General features: G+C 43.4%; 1 long non-coding RNA gene across 1 annotated transcript in view; it reads right to left on the bottom strand.

The window, feature by feature from the left end:
- Positions 1–10,126, bottom strand: part of LOC138787331 (uncharacterized) — a 34,277-nt gene extending 24,151 nt beyond the window's left edge. Inside the window, exons 1-2 of the long non-coding RNA XR_011362343.1 lie at positions 9,991–10,126; positions 6,040–6,103 (exon numbers count right to left, since the gene is read on the bottom strand). This is a non-coding gene — a long non-coding RNA (uncharacterized lncRNA). The remainder of the gene's footprint in view (positions 1–6,039; positions 6,104–9,990) is intronic.
- Between the last annotated feature and the right edge of the window lie 12,883 nt (positions 10,127–23,009).

Below are 23,009 nucleotides of genomic sequence, written 5' to 3'. Positions count from 1 at the left end.
ACAATCTATGGATATGTTTATACACTGTTTTTTAATGTGAAAAAAAATGTCTTTTAAAAAAAAAAAATAATAATAATAATAAGGGCTGCTCTTTGATAAATATGGCTGTAAATAATGATCATGATAAATTTTTATGGCCGTTTTTACTTTTAAAGATGGTGTGTCATCATAGCCTGTTTTCCAGGCAGCCCTGAAGCTGCCTGGATAGCGGGATTTAACCCCTTCACGTCAGTAACATGTATATATACGTTCCTATTGCATATACCCCGTGCAGTAGGAATGTATATATACGTTCCTGCTCTGACGGGATTTTATGATGAGAGCGGGATCGCTGCAGAGATAGCGATCCCGCTCTCATCTGAGTACAGCACCGGAGATAATGAGAATCAGCTGCGATCCCGCAGCCGACCCTCATTAACCCCTTAGTGACCGCCGATACAGCGGTCACCAATGGGCCAGTGCCGCCGCTGTTTTTCATCTCCCCCCACCGTGAATTCATGGTGGGGGGAGATGAAATAAGTAAAATCAGACCCCAGATCAGCCCCCCTAGTGCCCCAGTCACTAACCCCCCTCCCAGCGGCGGCTATCAGATCCAAGATGGCCACCGCCATCACTGTGAACAGACTAATGTCTGTTCACAGTGATCTAACAGTAAAAATTAATGAAAACCCCATGCTCTCCGCCACCGGAGGTAGCGGTGAGCATGGGGCAGTGATCGGGGACCCCCCTGTGGGGTCCCAGTACAAGCAATCAGCGGTATATACTATATACCGCTGATCGCTTGTGCCATGTGCCGCCGACACTTTTTATCCCCTGTCACCATAAATGATTGGTGACAGGGGATAAAAAGTGATGTGTCCATCCCCACCAAGTCGCCCCCCACCTCCCAGTTACCCCCGTCCCCCAGTTACCCACTCTACCCCATATACTCACCTGATCCTGGGAGGTCCTTCCTCCTCGGCGTCCTGGCTGTTTATGAAGTGCGCATGCGCTCCACAACCAGCCAACTCTGAAAATGTAAAGTGAAAAATTTGGTCTCTGTCACTGAACTATGATTACTGTTATAGAAAATATCACAGTAATCATAGTAATATAGTGAAAATGTATAAAGTACAAAAAGTGACAAACATACAAAAAAATAAAACACACACTTTTTTTTTATAGTAATAATTGCAGTTTACTCCCAAATTACCCGTACCCCCCACCCCCCAGATTAACCGGAACCACCGCAGGTTGCCCGTAACCACCTCAGGTTGTCTGTAATCATGACAGATTGCACGTAACCCCCAGATTACACGTATCCACCGCACGTTGCCTGTAACCACCGCACGTTGCCTGTAACCACCGCACGTTGCCCGTAACCACTGCACGTTTCCCGTAACCACTGCACGTTGCCTCTAACCACCGCACGTTGCCTCTAACCACCGCACGTTGCCTCTAACCACCGAACGTTGCATCTAACCACCGCTCGTTGCCTCTACCACCGCACGTTGCCAGTGACCCCCTCCAGATTGCCTGTAAGCACCCAAAATTACATGTACCCACCCCAGATTACCTATAAACACTTCAGTTTATCCGTAACAATCCTAGATTGTCTGCAACCCCCCCAGGTTGCCCGTAACCACTGCGGGTTGCGCATAACCACCCCAGCTTGCCCGTAATCATGCCAGATTACATGTAACCCCCCAGATTGCACGCAACCACCGCAGGTTGCCTCTGACCACCGCACGTCGCCTCTGACCACCGCACCTTGCCTCTGACCACAGCACCTTGCCACTGACAACCGCACCTTGCCTTTAACCACCCCAAATTGCAAATGACCCCCTCCAGATTGCCCGTAGCCATGCCAGATTACAGGTACCCACCGCAGATTACCTATAAGGACTTTAGTTTATCCGTAACCACCCCAGATTGTCTGTAACCACCCCAGATTGTCTGTAACCACCCCAGATTGTCCGTAACCACCCCACGTTGCCCGTAACCACCCCATGTTTCCCGTAACCACAGCAGGTTGCCTGTAACCACCCTAGATTGTCTGTAACCACAGCAGGTTGTCAGTATCCACCCCACATTGCCCGTAACCAGCCCAGGTTGCCTCTAACCACCCCAGGTTGCCTGTAACTAACCCAGGTTGCCTATAACCACCCCAGATTGTCCGTAACCACCCCACGTTGCCCGTAACCACCCCATGTTTCCCGTAACCACAGCAGGTTGCCTGTAACCACCCTAGATTGTCTGTAACCACAGCAGGTAGTCCGTATTCACCCCACATTGCCCGTAACCACCCCAGGTTGCCTGTAACTAACCCAAGTTTCTTGTAACCACCCCAGGTTGCCTCTAACCACCCTAGGTTGCCTCTAACCACCCCAGGTTGCTTGTAACTACCCCAGGTTGCCGTAACCACAGCAGGTTGCCCGTGACCAGCCCATGTTGACCATAACCACCTCCAGATTACCCGTAACCACCCCAGACTGTCCGTAACCACCCCGCATTACCTGTAGTCTTATTTTTTTATTTTATTTTAGTAACTGCGCTATTCTAATAACTATTACTAGCTGCGGTTTTGCTCCAGCAAATTGGCACTCCTTCCCTTCTGAGCCCTGCTGTGTGCCCATACAGTGGTTTATACCATATATTATTACTGGCCAATTTTGAATACTTTCCTCTAATACCTGTGGGGTCAAAATGCTCATCCTACCCCAAGATGAATTCTTTGAGAGGTGTACTTTCCAAAATGGGGTGACCTTTGGGGGGGTTCTATTCTGTAGACATTACAGGGGCACTGCAAACGCACCCGCCGCTCAGAAACTTCTTCAGAAAAATCTGCACGGAAAATGCTAATTGGCGCTCTTTCCCTTCTGAGCCCGGCTGTGTGCCCATACAGTGGTTTATGCCCACATCTGGGGTACCGTTCTACTCAGGAGAACCTGCGTTACATATATTGGGGTGAGTTTTCTCCCCTGTTCCTCGTGAAATTGAGAAATTTCTAACTAAAGGAACATATTATTGGAAAAAATTTTACTGTCTACTTTTGAATACTTTCCTCTAATACCAGTGGGGTCAAAATGTTCACCACACTCCAAAATAAATTCCTTGAGGGGTGCAATTTACAAAATGGGGTGACATATGGGGGTTTTTCTCTCTGCTGACACTACAGGGGCACTGCAAACGCACCTGGCGCTCAGAAACTTCTTCAGCAAAATCTGCAATGGAAAAGCTAATTGGCGTTCCCATCCTTCTGAGCCCTGTTGTGTGCCCATACAGTGGTTTACGCCCACATATGGGGTACCGTTGTACTCAAGAGAACCTGCGTTACAAATTTTGGTGTGCTTTTTCTCTCATGTTTCTTTTGAAAATGAGAAACTTTAAACGTATATATTATTGGAAAATTTTAATTTTCAATTTTTTACGGCCTGAGGCTATGTTCACACTATGTATGTGTGCGGCTGTATTTTTTATGCGGCTGGAAATGTGCGGCTGAAACTACGGCCGTGGGAAAAAATAGACATGCGGCTGAAAACATACGGTCATTTACTTGGAAATCTGGTTCAACTAAAAATAACAAATAAAATCTTTAGAAAGTGATGCAAACACCTCTGGAATGCATCTGGGAAAGCAGGGAAACAGTTTACATGAATTGCTATTACCGGGGTTTGCGATCCTCTGCAGTAATGCCGATGCCGATGCCTCTCATGGTTAATATATTTAATTAATAAAACACATTTTCATTGTAATAAAGTCCCTTTCATTGTTCAATAATTACATTTAAACGAATCCATCATTTTGCAATTAAATATACTGTTAAAATAAATATATATATAAATAAATGTATATTTATATATATATTTATTTTTTGACAGTATATTTAATTGCACAATAATGGATTCGTTTAAATTAAATTATTGAACAACGAAACTGATTTTATTACAACGAAAATGTGTTTTATTAATTAAATATTAATTAGTACAGGAAGCTCCATTAAGCCGTTAATTCATATTGCCAGCAATAGAGCATTCTGTACTAATCATCACTTTACTTTAATTAAAACATCAAATGTTTCTTCTAATTATGTTATCACAATAGCATTATTAAAAGAAACATTTAGAATTATATATGCGCTCAGCTGATTGGCTGATCGGCTGAGCGCACATATAAAGAGCCGGTCCGCAGTACAGTGACTTCATTGTGCTGCGGACCAGCGAAGAGGCAACATCGGGGTGAGTATAGAGCTCTCCCCACCCCCTCCCCAGCACTGCACCCCTCCCAGGAAAGGAAGGGGGGTCACTTAACCCCTTCCTTGCTGGGATGGGTGCAGTCTGACATCAGTCTGGCCCCCAAGGGGTTAAGGGGGATGCAATACATCCTCCCTTAACCCCTTGGGGGCCAGACTAAGCAGCGATCTGTAAAGATGCTGCATACTGTAAGGAGCACAACACCGCTCACAATGATGGGTGTTGTGCTCCTGTTTGTGTGTTTTTTGTGTGTTTCTCCCTTTTTGTTTTTCAGATATCGGTATCCAGTGGATTACGTCGGATTCCGTGGACTACGTCGATCAGCGGTTATTTGTTTGTTTTTTTAATAAAATGGTCAATGAGGGGTGTGGGGGTGTTTTTATTTGAATAAAAAAAAAATTTCACTTGTGTGTTGTCTTTATTTCTTTACTTTATAGACTTAGTAGTGGAAGCCGTCTAATAGACGGAATCCATTACTAAGTCGGGGCCTAGTGTTAGCCGGTATAAAATGGCTAACACTAACCCCCTATTATTACCCCAGTACCCAATGCCACCAGGGGTACTAGGAAGAGCCGGGTGCCAGTGGTCCCGGAGCGTCAAAATTGGCGCTCCTGGACCGGGCGGCAGCAAGCTGGTAAGATTTAGGCTGGGGAGGGCCTAAAACAATGGCTCTTCCCACCCTGGTGTTACCAGGCTGCTGTCGCTTGGTTTTTAACCCGGCTGGTTATAAAAATAGGGGGGACCCTATGCGGTTTTTTTTAATTATTTATGGAATATGGAATTGATGGAATCGTTTAAATTAAATTATTGAACAATGAAAGGGACTTTATTACAACGAAAATGTGTTTTATTAATTCAATATATTAAACTTGAGAGGCATCGGCATACTGCAGAGGATCGCAAACCCCGGTAATAGCGATTCATGTAAACTGTTTCCCTGCTTTCCCAGATGCATCCAGAGGTGTTTGCATCACTTTCTTAAGATTTTATTTGTTATTTTTAGTTGAACCAGATTTCCAAGTAAATGACCGTATGTTTTCAGCCGCATGTCTATTTTTTCCCACGGCCGTAGTTTCATCCGCACATTTACAGCCGCATAAAAATACAGCCGCACAGTTGCATAGTGTGAACCTAGCCTCAGGCTGTATCCATATTTTCCAGGACTCCCTAGGGCTTCATCCAACTAATTTAACCCTATGAGTAAAACAAAAGCCAAAAATATAAACAAAACATCTACCAAATACATGCCAACTTCAACATTTGTCACAACATAAAATAAAGAAACACAATAAACCAATAATTATACATTTAGGCCAACATGTTTGTATGCTTGTGCCCCATACACACAGCTCATATAGTGATGTCACACAGTTTGTGACCTGCAGGTTATTTATCACTTTCCTCCATGTTGTTATGTGACTGCTTGCAGTCACTAAATAAAATACTTTGCTTTGTCAAATACTGTAGTTTCAGACACAATGATTCAGTTAAATAAGAAAAAACACATTGTAAATAGCAACATATATCCTCAGCCTTTTTCATACTTGTATCTCAGTTTAAATTCCAAATGTACCTAACTTTTTATGTAGCATTAGCTTTATTTTCATAAGAATACATTCTATGTATATAAAAATGAGAATAGGAGATAGTTTGTATTGTTGTATGTTTATTTGTAATCCAGAAAATCAATAACATGTCTGTAATTTGCATTCCGTCAATAGTGTGGAATTGAATATTGTTCAATGTAAAACTATATATATATTATTCTCTTCCTACACATTAGTCAAAATGACATTTTAATTGTTACCTGATATGACTGAGAAGATGTCTCTTTTGTAAGACTTCTTTTTGCAGTTTCTGTAATTTTCCAGCTAAAGCCAAAAATAATTAAATTACATAAACTTGCATAACATTGGACTTAAGAACACGCAGGGTTTGTGTAATGTTATTTCATGACCAGTGGTTATTATTGCTGTATGCAAATTTGTCTACGCAATACTCTTTAGTGGTGGTTGCATATCCAAGATCAGGGAAACCGTAAAAATATACTAAATGCTAAATTTTATTACTTTAAGGCTATGTTCACACACCGTGAACAACCGGCCGTTCCGTGACCCCGGTCAGGTCACGGAACGGCCGGTCTCTGCCCGGATCATCGCAGCCAATACTTAAGTACCGGCCAGATGATCTGTTCGGCCGCAGAGCTCTGATGCGGGTGCATCAGCACGCGCCCGCCCGCATCAGAGCTTCCCCCTGGAGCCGCTCGCTTCATAGTGTGAACTGACTGACGTTCATAGTGTGAACTGCAATTCATTGAATTGAGGCCGCAGAAAACTGACATGTCAGTTATTTGCGGGGCCGCACGGGATCCCGGCCTGAGCGTATACGATATGTATACGCTAGGGCCGGGATCCCATTGAAACTAAGGCATTGTTCCACCTCGCGAAAACTACGTCCGTTGTTGCCATCGGCAACAACGGCCGTAGTTTTACCTAGTGTGAACATAGCCTAAGGCTGTAATCACACATAGTATTTCTGTTAGTCTTTTCGACAGTATTTTTTCCACAACTAGAATTGTATTTTACCAAAACCAGAATTGTGTTGAAAACACAAAGACTGTGCAAATAAAAATGCTGACAGAAATACTATGTTTGAACATATCCTTGTAATGCACCATCATAATCCACATATTTTCCCAAGAAACATTTTTGAGATCTTTGAATACCCGTGCAAACCAAGTTCTCAGGTCTTAGTGAGTCTGTACTTGACCCATATCATTATCAAGGGCTGCAACACTATTTTTAAATACATTTTTGTCAACTACATTTAAAGGGGTTGGCCACTTTATAGTAAAATTGTTCAGTATACAGCATTAGTAACTGACAGTAGTGCATTTACTGACAGCAGCTTCATAGAGCTAAAATCACACTCCCTCGCTTCTCCAGGCTGGGCTGTCCTGCTCTGTGGTAAGTCTGTCCATAAGATAGCCAACATAGATTAGCATATGAACTTTCCCCACCCACCCCCCACTGAGCCTGTATAAGCCTATGGAGGACATTGGGGGTGGGGCATGGTGACATGCTCCTCCATGTCGGCCATCTTATGGAAAGACTCACCACAGAGCAGGGCAGCACAGCCTGGAGGAGGGGATACTGAATTTAGTACACAGGGGGCTGCTGTCAGTAAATACAGTGATTACACTAATACTGTACACTGAGCAATTTTACTTTTAAAGTGGTCAACACCTTTGTTTTGCTGTTGGTCAACTCTCCACATATTTGCTCCTGCGGAATTCCGCCCGTGTAAATGCAACATTGCTCCTTTCCATAGAGAACAATGGGATTTCCGACTGCCTGTGCACACAGAGTAAATTTCCATCCGGAATTCCACGCAGAATCTGCGTTTCCGCCCAAAGAATTGGCATGTCAATTCCGCTAGAGGAATTTTATAGAAGTCAATGGGACTTGAAATTCAGCTTGAAATTCTGCTTGAAATCCGCTTGTATTCCGCTCGATTTCCGCTTAACCCTTTGAGGACCAGGCCCAAAATGACCCAGTGGACCGCGCAAATTTTGATCTTAGTGTTTCCGTTTTTCCCTCCTCCCCTTCTAAGAGCTCCAGCACTTTCAGTTTTCTATCTATAAGCCATGTAAGGGCTTATTTTTTACAGGAATAGTTGTACTTTGTAATGGCGTCATTCATTCTACCATAACATGTATGATGGAATTCCAAATATATTATTTATGAAGATATAAATTGGTGAAATCGCAAAAAAGAATGCAATATGGTAACGTTTGGGGGGTTCCTGTGTCTATGTAATGCACTATATGGTAACAGCGACATGATACAATTATTCTATAGGTCAGCCCGAACACAACCACATGCAGGTTTACACAGATTCTCTAATGTTATATATATTTTTTAAATGAAATCCTTTTTTTTGGCAATTAATTATAAATAAAATGGGACTATTGTGACGCTTATAACGGTTTTATTTTTTCACCTATGGGGCTGTATGGGGTGTCATTTTTTCCGCCATGATCTCTAGTTTTTATTAATACCATATGTGTAAAGATCGGACGTTTTGATCACTTTTTATTAATTTTTTTATATATATAATGTAACATAAAATCGGTAATCCGCGCACTTTTTCTCCTCTTTTCGTGTACGCCGTTCACCGTTCGCAATGACGCTTGTTATATTTTAATAGATCGGACAATTACGCACGCTACGGTATATTATATGTTTATCTATTTATTTATTTTTATATGTTCTATTTATATAATGGGAAAGGGGGGTGATTTCAACTTTTATTGGGGGAGGGGTTTTGGGGTAGTGTAATAGTGTTTTTAACTTTTTTTTTTTTACACATTTGAAGTCCCTTTGGGGGACTTTTACATAGATTGGTTTGATTTCTACACTGATGAATGCTATGCCATAGGCATAGCATTGATCAGTGTTATCGGCGATCTGCTCATTGAGCCTGCCTGTGCAGGCTTAGAGTAGCAGAGCGCCGATCGGACCGCATGGAGGCAGGTAAGAGACCTCCAGCAGTCCGTTTTACCGATCGGGACCCCCGCAGTCACACTGCGGGGGTCCCGATCGGTAAGTGACAGGGGACTCCCCCTGTCACTTACACTTAAACGCCGCGGTCGCGCCGCGATCGCGGCGTTTAAGGGGTTAATGACACGCGGCAGCGCGATCGCTGCAGCGTGTCATTGCCGGTGAGGTCCCGGCTGCTCACTGCAGCCGGCCCCCACCTCCTATGAAGCGCGCTCCGCTCCGGAGCGCGCTTCATAGCGGGAGAAACACCCAGGACGTACAGTTACGCCCTAGGTCGTCTGGGGACAGACTTCCATGGCGTAACTATACGCCCTGGGTCGTCTAAGGGTTAAATTCAGCTCAAATTCCGTTCCTATTCTGCCAGAGCAGAATAGGCAAGGAATTTCAAGCAAAAATCTTTCATCTACAATTCCTCGAGAATTGCTCAGTGTGCACAAACCCAAAGAGAAGAAAGTGCAAGGACAAGGAGGTGTTTTATTAGTGGAGCTCTATGGCTGACAATGTTGTGTGCCTACTTGTCTGTATGGGCTTTCATGTGGTACATTTGCCAGTTCTCTGGTTTGCACTATTGTAGAGTACATTTGTGAAAGTAGGTACTCTGTCAACTCAGCGTGATATGGACTTATGTTATGGACAGTGCTAGGTAGTTTTTGCAAAGTATGCACTATGCCATAGGATATCTAACAGTGCTGGAAATGATCTGCATGGTGGCACTGTGTAAGCATACCATGCAGACACAGGCTCCAGAATGACAGCCTGCTGAGAATGCCAACACACATCCCATCAATCTCTTTTCCATTCCAGAGCATCTCTACACTATACACCAGACCGCCCTCTGTTACTCATTCAGGGAAGGAGGCCAGGGATGCAGAATTCTGAACGTGTCAACTAAATGACAGACACAGCTACATTGGTATTTTCAATTTATTTGACTATAACTTATTGTGCCAATTGTTCTACTATGCTTATGACGTTTATGAGATGTTAGGGAAAGGCCTCATCTCTGTTTCTACATCTAGCTGCCATGTCTGCAATTTCCTTTATTATCAATCATCATTATTGACTTACATTACAGAAAATTATATCCCATCCACTTAAAGTTACAGAAAAAGGCCATATTTAGTAAAATAGGACGAGGTTTACACCGGCGAGGCAAAGGCTCTGCCGACTGACAAGTGATTATGGTATAGGTATACCTGGTGACTCCTAGGTGACTTCTTCTTTGGGTGACTCATAGGTAATGTCTTCTCTGATCAGAGTTGTCCACTTTTTAATTTCTTCTCCACTAGGCCCCCACTGCTATGACAGTGTCTTTCAGCCATGAGCCATGACTCCTCTCTGAAAAATATGCCAAATAACATTCGCTTCTCATTTTTTCCAACACCCATCCCACATCTTTACAAAAACCCTATCTATAGTCCCTCAAATGGTACAAATGCCCCCTAGGTGACCTGCACAGTATAGGTGGGTAAATAAGTAGGCTCCTCAGTTAGTTAGATAGGTCCTGCATTATTCAAATTTATCCCCCACAGTAGGCATGTAGTTTCCCCCTTAGTCTCTCCAATAGGTAGGTACATTAGGTAGGTCATTAGGCAGGTATGTAGACCCAGTAGACAGGTAGTTCTCCTTTTAGACACAGAGGTCCTCTCAGTAGTTAGGGATTTCCCCAATCAGGGAGGTGTATTAAGGGAGGTGTATATATATATATATATATATATATATATATATATATATATATATATATCTATATCATAAAAATCAAAGTCTGTCTGTCTGTCCTTCTGTCTGTCTGTCTGTCTGTCCTCTATAGACTTTCAAACGCCTGAATCGTTTGACCCCAAATTTGGCACACATATACATTGGGTGCCCGGGAAGGTTATTGCGAAGGTCCCGTCCCCGCCAGATGTACAGGAGGGGAGGGGGAGGGGAAAGAGCGCCCCATAGAGATGACTGGGAAAATCTCCTCACTGCAAACACAGGTGATATAATTAGCTGCAGCAGACACGGCAGTTGGAGCCTTAGCAACCAATAGGATTACTGCTTTCATTTTCACAGGGAGCAATGGTTGCTAGGGAAGCTGCCTCACAACATCCACAGTAATAACTGGTAGACCCCCTACTCCATCTATACAGTACATGTATACAGGACCCCCTACTCCATCTATACAGTACATGTATATACAGGACCCCCTACTCCACCTATACAGTACATGTATATACAGGACCCCCTACTCCATCCATACAGTACATGTATATACAGGACCCTCTACTCCATCTATACAGTATATGTATATACAGGACCCGCTACTCCATCTATACAGTACATGTATATACAGGACCCCCTACTCCATCTATACAGTACATGTATATACAGGACCCCCTACTCCATCTATACAGTACATGTATATACAGGACCCCCTACTCCATCCATACAGTACATGTATATACAGGACCCCCTACTCCATCTATACAGTACATGTATATACAGGACCCCCTACTCCATCCATACAGTACATGTATATACAGGACCCCCTACTCCATCTATACAGTACATGTATATACAGGGCCCCCTACTCTATCTATACAGTACATGTATATACAGGACCTCCTACTCCATCTATACAGTACATATATACAGGACCCCCTACTCCATCTATATAGTACATGTATATACAGGACCCCCTACTCCATTTATACAGTACATGTATATACAGGGCCCCCTACTCCATCTATACAGTACATATATACAGGACCCCCTACTCCATCTATACAGTACATGTATATACAGGACCCCCTACTCCATCTATACAGTACATGTATATACAGGGCACTACAGGTATACCAAACTGTGACTGGGTAACACTGCCACACCAGACCTGACCAATACCGCCATACAGTGCTGGATAACACTGTCATACCAGACCTGACCAATACCGCCATACTGTGACTGGATAACACTGCCATACCAAACCTGACCAATACCGCCATACTGTGATGGATAACACTGCCATACCAGACCTGACCAATACCGCCATACTGTGCTGGATAACACTGTCATACCAGACCTGACCAATACCACCATACTGTGCTGGATAGCACTGCCATACCAGACCTGACCAATACCGCCAAACTGTGACTGGGTAACACCGCCACACCAGACCTGACCAATACCGTCATACTGTGACTGGATAACACCATCATATCAGACCTGACCAATACCGCCATACTGTGACTGGATAACACCGCTATACCAGACCTGACCAATACAACCATACTGTGACTGGGTAACACTGTCATAAGACACCTGACCAATACCACCATACTGTGACTGGATAACACTGCCATACCAGACCTGACCAATACCGCCATACTATGACTGGATAACACTGCCATACCAGACCTTACCAATACTGCCATACTGTGACTGGATAACACTGCCATACCACACCTGACCAATACCGCCATACTGTGACTGGATAACACCACTATACCAGACCTGACCAATACCGACACACTGTGACTGAATAACACTGCCATAAGGGTAAATACGACCCTGCAGGTATACAGGACACTACAGGTATACAGGACCCCAAAACTATACACTACAGGTGCACGGGACCTCCACAAACTATATACTACAGGTATACAGGACCCCAAACTTTACACTACAGGTATACAGGACCCCAAAACTATACACTACAGGTATACAGGACCTCCACCAACTATATACTTCAGGTACACAGGACCTCCACCAACTATATACTACAGGTATATAGGACCCCAAACTATACACTACAGGTATACAGGACCTCAAAACTATACACTACAGGTATACAGGACCTACACCAACTCTATAATACAGATATACAGCACCTTCACCAACTCTATACTACAGGTATACAGGAACCCAAAGCTATATACTACAGGTATACAGGAACTCCACCAACTATATACTTACTACAGGTATATAGGACCCCAAACTATACACTACAGGTATACAGGACCTCCACCAACTCTATACTACAGTTATACAGGACCCTCAAACTATGCACTACAGCTATACTGGACCCCCGAACTATATACTACAGGTATACAAAACCTCCACCAATTATACACTACAGGTATCCAGGACCCTCAAACTATAAACTACAGGTATACAAGACCTCCACCAACTATACATTACAGGTATACAGGACCCCCGAACTATACAGTACAGGTATACAGGACCTTCACCAACTGTACACTGCAGGTATACAGGACCTCCCTCAACTATACACTACAGGTATACAGCCCCCCCAACTACACACTACAGGTATACAGGACCCCCCCCCCCAACTATACACTTTAAGTATACAGCCCCCCCAACTATGCACTACAGATATGGGAGACCCCTAAAAACTATACATTGTGGGTATACAGAACCCCTCCAACTATGCACTACAGGTATACACTAATTCCACTGATTAACTCAGATGAAACAATACCTTTAGCTTGGCCTCTTGGGCACCTTAGAACAAATCTAATTAAAACACTGACACTTTATACCCGGGCAGCGCCGGGTACATTTTCTAGTTATATATATATTCACGGCGGCCACTAATGGGCTTTATTCCGATGCGTACGCCTTTTAACGGTGGGCGCATTGGAATAAATTACTGCCCGGCAGTGGCAGCAGAGCGGGTGATCAGTGGTCAGTGTGACCGCTGACACCCTCCTGTAACTGCCCGGAGCGGAGGATTCTCCGTTGTGGCCAGTTTAACCCGTTAAATGCCCCTGTCAAACCATGACAGCGGCATCTAACGGGTGCCGGTGTGTCCCGGTCGGCGCCGCGGGTCACTTACACGATCGCGATGTCCTGCGGCGCCATCCGGTGTCCTGGTGGTCTCCATGGTAATCCGGGGTCCTAATGAAGGTCCCCGGGGTCACCATGGAGATGCCTCATGTTGACAGGGGTGGCCGTGGCTATTGCCTGTCAGCATGAGGCATGATACAATACATTGCAGTACATTAGGTACTGCAGTGTATTGTATCAGTGATCTAAGTATTTTACACTAGTGTACAGTAATGTACACTAGTGTAAAAGTAAAAAAAAAGTGAAAAAAGTGTGCACCAAACACAACACAGCCCCCCCCCAATAATAAAAATGCATTACATTCCCCATACACAATAAAAGTTGACATAAAAGTGATCAAAAACACAAATCATATACATATTTGGTATTGTTACGTCCATAACGACCCAATCTATAAAAATATATCAATAATTACACCGCACGACACACGCTGTAAAAAAAAATTAAAATAACAGTACCAGAATAGCAGTATTTTATCAATCTGCTTTGGAAAATACGTTATAAAAGAGATCAAAAAGTCATATACATATAAAACTTGGTATCAATAGAAACTACAGATCTTCCCGCAAAAAATAAGCCCAAAACCAGCTCTGTCGCGCAAAAGATAAGAACGCTATGGATCTTGCAATGTGGCGACAGTTTTTGTGGGTTTTTTCTAGGAAGATAGTTTCTATTGTGCCAAAGTGGTAATAGTTAAAAAAAAACCTACACAAATGTGGTATGGCCGTAACCGTAGCGACCCAGAGAATACATGTATTATGTTATTAGTGACCGCCGATACGGATTTTTACCGCAATCACTAATGGGCTCTATTCTGCTGCCATCAGCTCTTTATGGCGATGGCGCAGAATAGTGCAGCAGCGCCGGTAATGCCCCCAGCCCCCTCTTCTCAGCTATCTGAGGTAGCTGAGGGGTTGGGGTAGAATGTGGGGTCAGTCCCAGCCAGTCCCCTCACCGGCGATATTACCAGTATAACGGCGGCCACCGGTAACGGGCATTGCCAACGCAGCTGAACACTTTCATCTCTTCTCACAGTGAATCCACAGTGAGAGGAGATGAAAACATGTCCCCCCCCTGTCCCCAGAATTAACTCTAGTGACCTGGTCACTGACCCTCCCCTCACTGGGCGGCCATCTGATCCAAGATGGCTGCCGCCATCACTGTGAACAGACTCTGTTCACAGTGATGGATTCCTAAAAATGATCAAAGCTCCATTCTCTCCACCACCAGAGGTGGCAGAGAGCATGGGGCAATGATCGGGGACCACCCTTGTTCCAAATGGTGCCGGCACTTTTTTACCCATGTCACCAAAGTCAAAAGCCGCCCCGGATTAGCTGTAACCACCCCAGATTACCCGTAACCACCCCAGATTACCTGTAACCACCCCAGATTACCTGTAACCATCCCAGATTACCTGTGACCAACCCAGATTGCCCGTCACCTCCCCAGATTGCCTGTAACCACCCAGATTGCCCGTAACCCCCCCAGATTGCCCGTAATCCCCCCAGATTGCCCGTAACCCCCCCCCCCCAGACAGTCCGTAACCATTGCAGACAGCCCGTAACCACCACAGATTGCCCGTAACCATCGCAGGCAGCCCGTCACCACCCCAGATTGCCCGTCGCCACCTCAGATTGCCGGTCACCACCCCAGGTCACCAGTGAACACCACCAGATTGCCCGTCACCACCCCAGATAGCCAGTGAACACTCCCAGATAGCCAGTAAACACCCCCAGATAGCCAGTAAACACCCCCAGATTGCCCGTATCTACCCCAGATAGCCAGTAAACACCCCAGATATCCCGTACCCCCCATATAGCCAGTAAACACCCCCAGATTGCCCGTTACCACCACAGATTGCCCGTAACCTACCCAGATTGGCACAGACTGCTTGTAACCACCCCAGATTGCCCATAACCACACCAGATTCCCTTTCGCAACCTCAGATAGCCAGTAAACACCCCGAGATTGTCCATTACCACCCCAGATAGCCAGTAAACACCCACATATTGCCTGTAACTAAAATGACACTCCTTCCCTTCTGAGCCCTGCTGTGTGCCCATACAGTGGTTTATGCCCACGTATGGGGTACCGTTCTACTCAGGAGAACCTGCCTTACATATATTGGGGTGAGTTTTCTCCCCTGTTCATAGTGAAATTGAGAAATTTCAAACTAAACAAACAAACAAACAAATTCATTTTTTTTTTCATTTTTACGGTTTAGTTTTGAATACTTTCCTCCAATACCTGTGGGGTCAAACTGGTCACCACACCCCAAGATGTATTCTTTGAGGGGTGTACTTTCCAAAATGGGATGAGTTTTGGGGGGGTTCTATTCTGCTGACACTACAGGGGTACTGCAAACGCACCTGGCGCTCAGAAACTTCTTCAGCAAAATCATGCACTGAAAATGCTAATTGGCGCTCCCTTCCTTCTGAGGCCCGCTGTGTGCCTATACAGTGGTTTATGCCCACATATGGGGTACCATTCTACTCAGGAGAACCTGCGTTACATATATTGGGGTGAGTTTTTTCCCCTGTTCCTCGTGAAATTGAAAAATTTCAAACTAAAGGAACATATTATTGGGAAAATTCTATTTTTTTCATTTTTACTGTCTTTTTTTTGAATACTTTCCTCCAATACCTGTTGGGTCAAAATGGTCACCACACCCCAAAATGAATTCTTTGAGGGGTGTACTTTCCTAAATGGGGGGACTTTTTTTGGGGGGGGGGGATTATTCTGCTGACACTACAGGGGCTCTGCAAACGCACCTGGCACTCAGAAACTTCTTCAGAAAAATCATGCACTGAAAATGCTAATTGGCGCTCCCTTCCTTCTGAGGCCTGCTGTGTGCCCATACAGTGGTTTATGCCCACATATGGGGTACTGTTCTACTCAGGAGAACCTGCGTTACATATATTGGGGTGAGTTTTTTTCCCATGTTCCTCGTGAAATTGACAAATTTCAAACTAAACAAACATATTATTGGAAAAATTCTATTTTTTAATTCTTACCGTCTTACTTTGAATACTTTCCTCTAATACCTATGGGGTCAAAATGGTCACCACACCCCAAGATGTATTCTTTGAGGGGTGAACTTTCCAAAATGGGGTGACTTTTGCGGGGGTTCTATTCTCCTGACACTACAGGGGAGCTACAAACGCACCTGGTGCTCAGAAAATTCTTCAGCAAAATCTGAACTGGAAATGCTAATTGTCGCTCCTTCCCTTCTGAGCCACATCTGTGTGCCCATACAGTGGTTTACACCGACATATGGGGTACCATTGTACTCAGGAGAACCTGCATTACAAAATTTGTGGTGCATTTTCTCTCATGTTGCTTACTAAAATGAGATACTTTAATCTTAACAATATATATTATTGCAAAATTTCTATTTTCTATTTTTTTCCGGCCTAATTGTGAATACTTTCTTCCAGCCCCTGTAGAGTTAAAATGCTCATTATACCCCTAGATTAATTCTTTAAGGTGTCTAGTTTCCAAAATGGGGTCACTCATGGGGGTTTACAATAAACAAGCCTCCTAAATCAACTTAAAAAAAGAACTGGTGCCTAAAAAAATCAGTTTTGGAAATTTCATGAAAATTTCATAATTTGCTGATACATTTCTAAGCCCCATAACACCCTATAAAAGTGAAATATGTTTATGAAATGAAGCCAGAATAAAGAGGACATATTCATAATGTAACTTACTAACTAATTTTTGTCGTGTGACTTTCTTTTTTTAGGAGCAAAGAATTTCAAAGTTCGTAAAGTTCAAATTTTTCATGATATTTTGATGTTTTTTACAACAAAAAAACACAAGACAGTGACCAAATTTTGCCAGTAGCATAAAGTACTATATGTTACGAAAAAACATTCTCAGAATCGCTAGCATACATTAAAGCATCCCTGAGCTATAAGCGCATAAAGTGAGACAGGTCAGATTTTGAAAAATGAGCCTGGTCATTAAGGCCCAAATAGGCTTGGTCCCTAAGGGGTTAAGAAGGTATATCCCCCTTATAGGCAGGTATTTTCACTTTGATAAAAGGAGTAGCTACATTCAGCTGCCCTAAATTACTCCACCTAACCTCCTCATATTAAATAATAATTTTAATAATACATTTTATTTATATAGCTCCAACAGATTTCACAGCACTTTACAATACAATAAACAAAATCAGACTTTACAGAGATAGACTGTAATTAAAGGGAGCCTTTAACCCCGGGCAGCTCCCCCAAACCCACTCCCCCCTCGACAGGGCCCCGCATACATAACGGCTCCTGCGTGTCCCACTCCCAGTGCCGGTCCCGCCAGAAGAGGTCTAGCTATCAGCTGCACTCTCAATAGGCAGATGAACGGAGAAGATGGCCATAGGAAATCACTGGAGCTAAGACTTAAGTTAAAGGGGTTGGCCACTTTATAGTAAAATAGGTCAGTACAAAGGTCAGTACAAAGTATTAGAAGTCCTTGTGTACCTCATAGAGCTAAAATCAGACTCCCCTCCTCCAGGCTGGGCTGCCCTGCTCTGTTTTGTTTTAGTCCATAAAATGGCTGACATGGAGGAGCTTGTGACCATGCCCTGTCCCCTGTGTCCTCCATAGACATATACAGGCTCAGTGGTGGACACTGGGGGGCGGGGCCTGGTCACATGCTCCTCCATGTCAGCAATCTTATGGACCAAAACACCACAGAGCAGGGCATCCCAGCCTGGAGGAGGGGAGTCTGATGTAAGCTCTGTAAGTACTGTATATACAGTGAGTACACTTACTAATACTGTACACTGACACTACAGGGGATCTGCAAACGCACCTGGCGCTCAGAAAATTCTTCAGCAAAATCTGAACTGGAAATGCTAATTGTCGCTCCTTCCCTTCTGAGCCACGCTGTGTGCCCATACAGTGGTTTACTCCCACATATGGGGTACCATTGTACTCAGGAGAACCTGCATTACAAAATTTGTGGTGCATTTTCTCTCATGTTGCTTACTAAAATGAGATACTTTAATCTTAACAAATATATTATTGGAAAATTTCTATTTTCCATTTTTTCCGGCCTAATTGTGAATACTTTCTTCCAGCCCCTGTAGAGTTAAAATGCTCATTATACCCCTAGATTAATTCTTTAAGGTGTCTAGTTTCCAAAATGGGGTCACTCATGGGGGTTTACAATAAACAAGCCTCCTAAATCAACTTAAAAAAAGAACTGGTGCCTAAAAATAATCAGTTTTGGAAATTTCATGAAAATTTCATAATTTGCTGATACATTTCTAAGCCCCATAACATTTCTAAGCCCCATAACACCCTATAAAAGTGAAATATGTTTACGAAATGAAGCCAGAATAAAGAGGACATATTCATAATGTAACTTACTAACTAATTTTTGTCATGTGACTTTTTTTTTTAGAAGCAAAGAATTTCAAAGTTCGTAAAGTGCAAATTTTTCAAATTTTTCATGATATTTTGATGTTTTTTACAAAAAAAAACACAAGACAGTGACCAAATTTTGCCACTAGCATAAAGTACTATATGTTACGAAAAAACAGTCTCAGAATCGCTAGCATACATTAAAGCATCCCTGAGCTATAAGCGCATAAAGTGAGACAGGTCAGATTTTGAAAAATGAGCCTGGTCATTAAGGCCCAAATAGGCTTTGTCCCTAAGGGGTTAAGAAGGAATATCCCCCTTATAGGCAGTTGAAATAGAAGAAATCTTGAGAGTGCACTCACCATAAAAAACTTTCTTTATTAGATCCTTAAAATCGCAGACTTGTAGCAGACGACGGCATAGCACGCCAGCTCCCTCCACTAATCGTAACAGCTGTTTCGTGCTAATCACAGCACTTCCTCTGTGATTAGGAGGAAGTGCTGTGATTAGCACGAAACAGCTGTAATGATTAGTGGAGGGTGCTGGCGTGCTATGCCGTCGTCTGCTACAAGTCTGCGATTTTAAGGATCTAATAAAGAAAGTTTTTTATGGTGAGTGCACTCTCAAGATTTTTTTTCTATTTCAAGTGTTGGATGGACTTGTATATTCGAGGTGTTTGCACCACTTAAACTGCGTTCACACTCCGCTCCCCCATAGCCTGCAAAAAAATCCCGTCCCAGGTGTCCTGTAGTGCCGACCGCTTTGCCTATATATTTTTTCCCCTTATAGGCAGGTATTTTCCCTTTGATAGAGGAGTAGCTACATTCAGCTGCCCTAAATTACTCCACCTAACCTCCTCATATTAAATAATAATTTTAATAATACATTTTTTTTATATAGCTGCAACAGATTTCACAGCACTTTACAATACAATAAACAAAATCAGACTTTACAGAGATAGACTGTTATTAAAGGGAACCTTTAACCCCGGGCAGCTCCCCCAAACCCACTCCCCCCTCGACAGGGCCCCGCATACATAACGGCTCCTGCATGTCCCACTCCCAGTGCCGGTCCCGCCAGAAGAGGTCTAGCTATCAGCTGCACTCTCAATAGGCAGATGAACGGAGAAGATGGCCATAGGAAATCACTGGAGCTGAGCTTTAAGTTAAAGGGGTTGGCCACTTTATAGTAAAATAGGTCAGTACAAAGTCTTAGTAAGTGTGCTCAATGTATATACTGACAGCAACTCCCTGTGTACCTCATAGAGCTAAAATCAGACTCCCCTCCTCCAGGCTGGGCTGCCCTGCTCTGTTTTGTTTCAGTCCATAAAATGGCTGACATGGAGGAGCATGTGACCATGTCCTGCCCCCTGTGTCTTCCATAGAATTATACAGGCTCAGTGGTGGACACTGGGGGGCGGGGCATGGTCACATGCTCCTCCATGTCAGCAATCTTATGGACCAAAACAAAACAGAGCAGGGCATCCCAGCCTGGAGGAGGGAAGTCTGATGTAAGCTCTGTCAGTACTGTATATACAGTGAGTTCACTTACTAATACTGTACACTGAGCAATTTTACTATAAAGTGGCCAACCATTTTAAGGGTGCCTTCACACGTACCGTATCGCTGCGTTTTTAACGCTGCATTTTATCGCTGCGTGTTTGTGCGATTTTTACATGCGAGTTTTGTTTTTCACAGGATTTTCATGTGAAAATCAAAACTCGCATGTAAAAATTGCACCAAATACGCAGCGATAAAAACGCAGCGTTAAAAAACGCAGCGATACGTACCTTGTATGTCATGGTGCCGCAGGGGGTATTCAGAGCGGGGTCCCGCCGGGACCCCACTCTGAACAGCACCGATCCCGGCTGCAATCTGCAGCCGGGCAGTGCCTCTATTAGCCGGCGCAGGTCCCGTTGCCGTGCCGGCTAATTAAGCACTTCAATGCAGCTGTCAAACCTGACAGCTGCATTGAAGTGCTTTGTACTGCACGTCCCTGGTGTCTAGTGGCACGGATCTCCCCCCCATGATCGCATCGCGGGGGGGAGATCCGTTCTTCTGGCCGGCCCGGGTCTCAGCGTCAGAATGACGCTGATCCCGGCTCGGCAATAGTTTGCCATGGCCTGCAGCAGGCCATAGCAATCTATCACCGATTACAATGATCTTTGCTGTGTATATACACAGCATTGATCTCTATGAGAGATCAGTGCTGTCTATATACAAGTCCCCCAGGGGGGCTTCTAGTTTATGTAAAAAAAAAAAAGTAAAAATGTGTTTTAATTAATAAAAAATCCCCTCCCCTAATAAAAGTCCAAATCACCTCCCTTTTCCCATTTTATAAATATAAATTAATAAATAAACAAATAAATAAACATATTTGGTATCGCCGCGCACGTAATCGCCCGAACTATTAATTAATCACATTCCTGATCTCGCACGGTAAACAGCGTCAGCGCAAAAAAATTCCAAAGTGCAAAATTGCGCATTTTTGGTCGCATCAAATCCAGAAAAAATGTAATAATAAATAATAATAAATAATAAAAAGCGATCAAAAAGTCGTATTTGCGCAACCAAGGTACCAATAGAAAGAACGCATCATGGCGCAAAAAATGACACCTGACACAGCCCCATAGACCAAAAGATAAAAGCGCTATAAGCATGGGAATGGAGCGATTTTAAGGAACATATACACTCACTGGCCACTTTATTAGGTACACCATGCTAGTAACGGGTGGTCTTCTGCTGCTGTAGCCCATCTGCCTCAAAGTTCGACGTACTGTGCGTTCAGAGATGCTCTTCTGCCTACCTTGGTTGTAACGGTTGGCTATTTGAGTCACTGTTGCCTTTCTATCAGCTCGAACCAGTCTGCCCATTCTCCTCTGACCTCTGGCATCAACAAGGCATTTCCGCCCACAGAACTGCCGCTCACTGGATGTTTTTTCTTTTTCGGACCATTCTCTGTAAACCCTAGAGATGGTTGTGCATGAAAATCCCAGTAGATCAGCAGTTTCTGAAATACTCAGACCAGCCCTTCTGGCACCAACAACCATGCCACGTTCAAAGCCCTTCTGGCACCAACAACCATGCCACGTTCAAAGGCACTCAAATCACCTTTCTTCCCCATACTGATGCTCGGTTTGAACTGCAGGAGATTGTCTTGACCATGTCTACATGCCTAAATGCACTGAGTTGCCGCCATGTGATTGGCTGATTAGAAATTAAGTGGTAACGTGCAGTTGGACAGGTGTACCTAATAAAGTAGCCGGTGAGTGTATTTGTTAACAATGGTTTGAATTTTTTACAGGCCATCACATAATATAAAAGTTATACATGTTACATATCATTGTAATCGTAACAACTTGAGGATAACATGCATAACAAGTCAGTTTTACCATAGGGCGAACGGCGTAAATGCAAAACTCCCCGAAATCAAAATAAATTCGTTTTTTTTTCCATTTGACAGCGCAAATGATTTTTTTCCGGTTTCGCAGCATATTTTATGGTTAAATAATGCCTGTCATTACAAAGTACAATTGGTTTCGCAAACAATAAGCGCTCATATAAGTCTCTAGGTGAAAAAATGCAAGCGCTATGGACTTTTAAACATAAAATGGAAAAAGCAAAAGAGCAAACACGAAAATTGGCTTTGACCTTAAGGGGTTAATATAGTCATATTCACCTATACAGATGTTAGTCTAGCTGTCCATAGAAATCCATTACCAATATTGTCATTATTTTCACTGTTAAATAAATTCCTGGTATTGCACAGTCACAGCGGATGGGGAGTTGATCTTGCAATTTCGACATACAATCCCTAGATCGTTATCTGCTTTGAAAACCAATATGCCTGCAATTAAATTATGACAGTAATTATTTTATTCTTAATTAATATAATTATTTTATGTCTCTGTTTTGACGGTGCCTTTATTTTTACTCAAAAGCTTTAGTGTTCTGGCAATTCTTGTGACCAAAATTAGACATTGCTTTCATATATGTTCTGTA

Source organism: Dendropsophus ebraccatus, chromosome 3 (genome assembly GCF_027789765.1).
Source record: "Dendropsophus ebraccatus isolate aDenEbr1 chromosome 3, aDenEbr1.pat, whole genome shotgun sequence".
Lineage (NCBI taxonomy): Eukaryota > Metazoa > Chordata > Amphibia > Anura > Hylidae > Dendropsophus > Dendropsophus ebraccatus.
The sequence above is the reverse complement of the archived record's forward strand: the minus strand, read 5'-3'. Positions and strand labels throughout refer to the sequence as shown.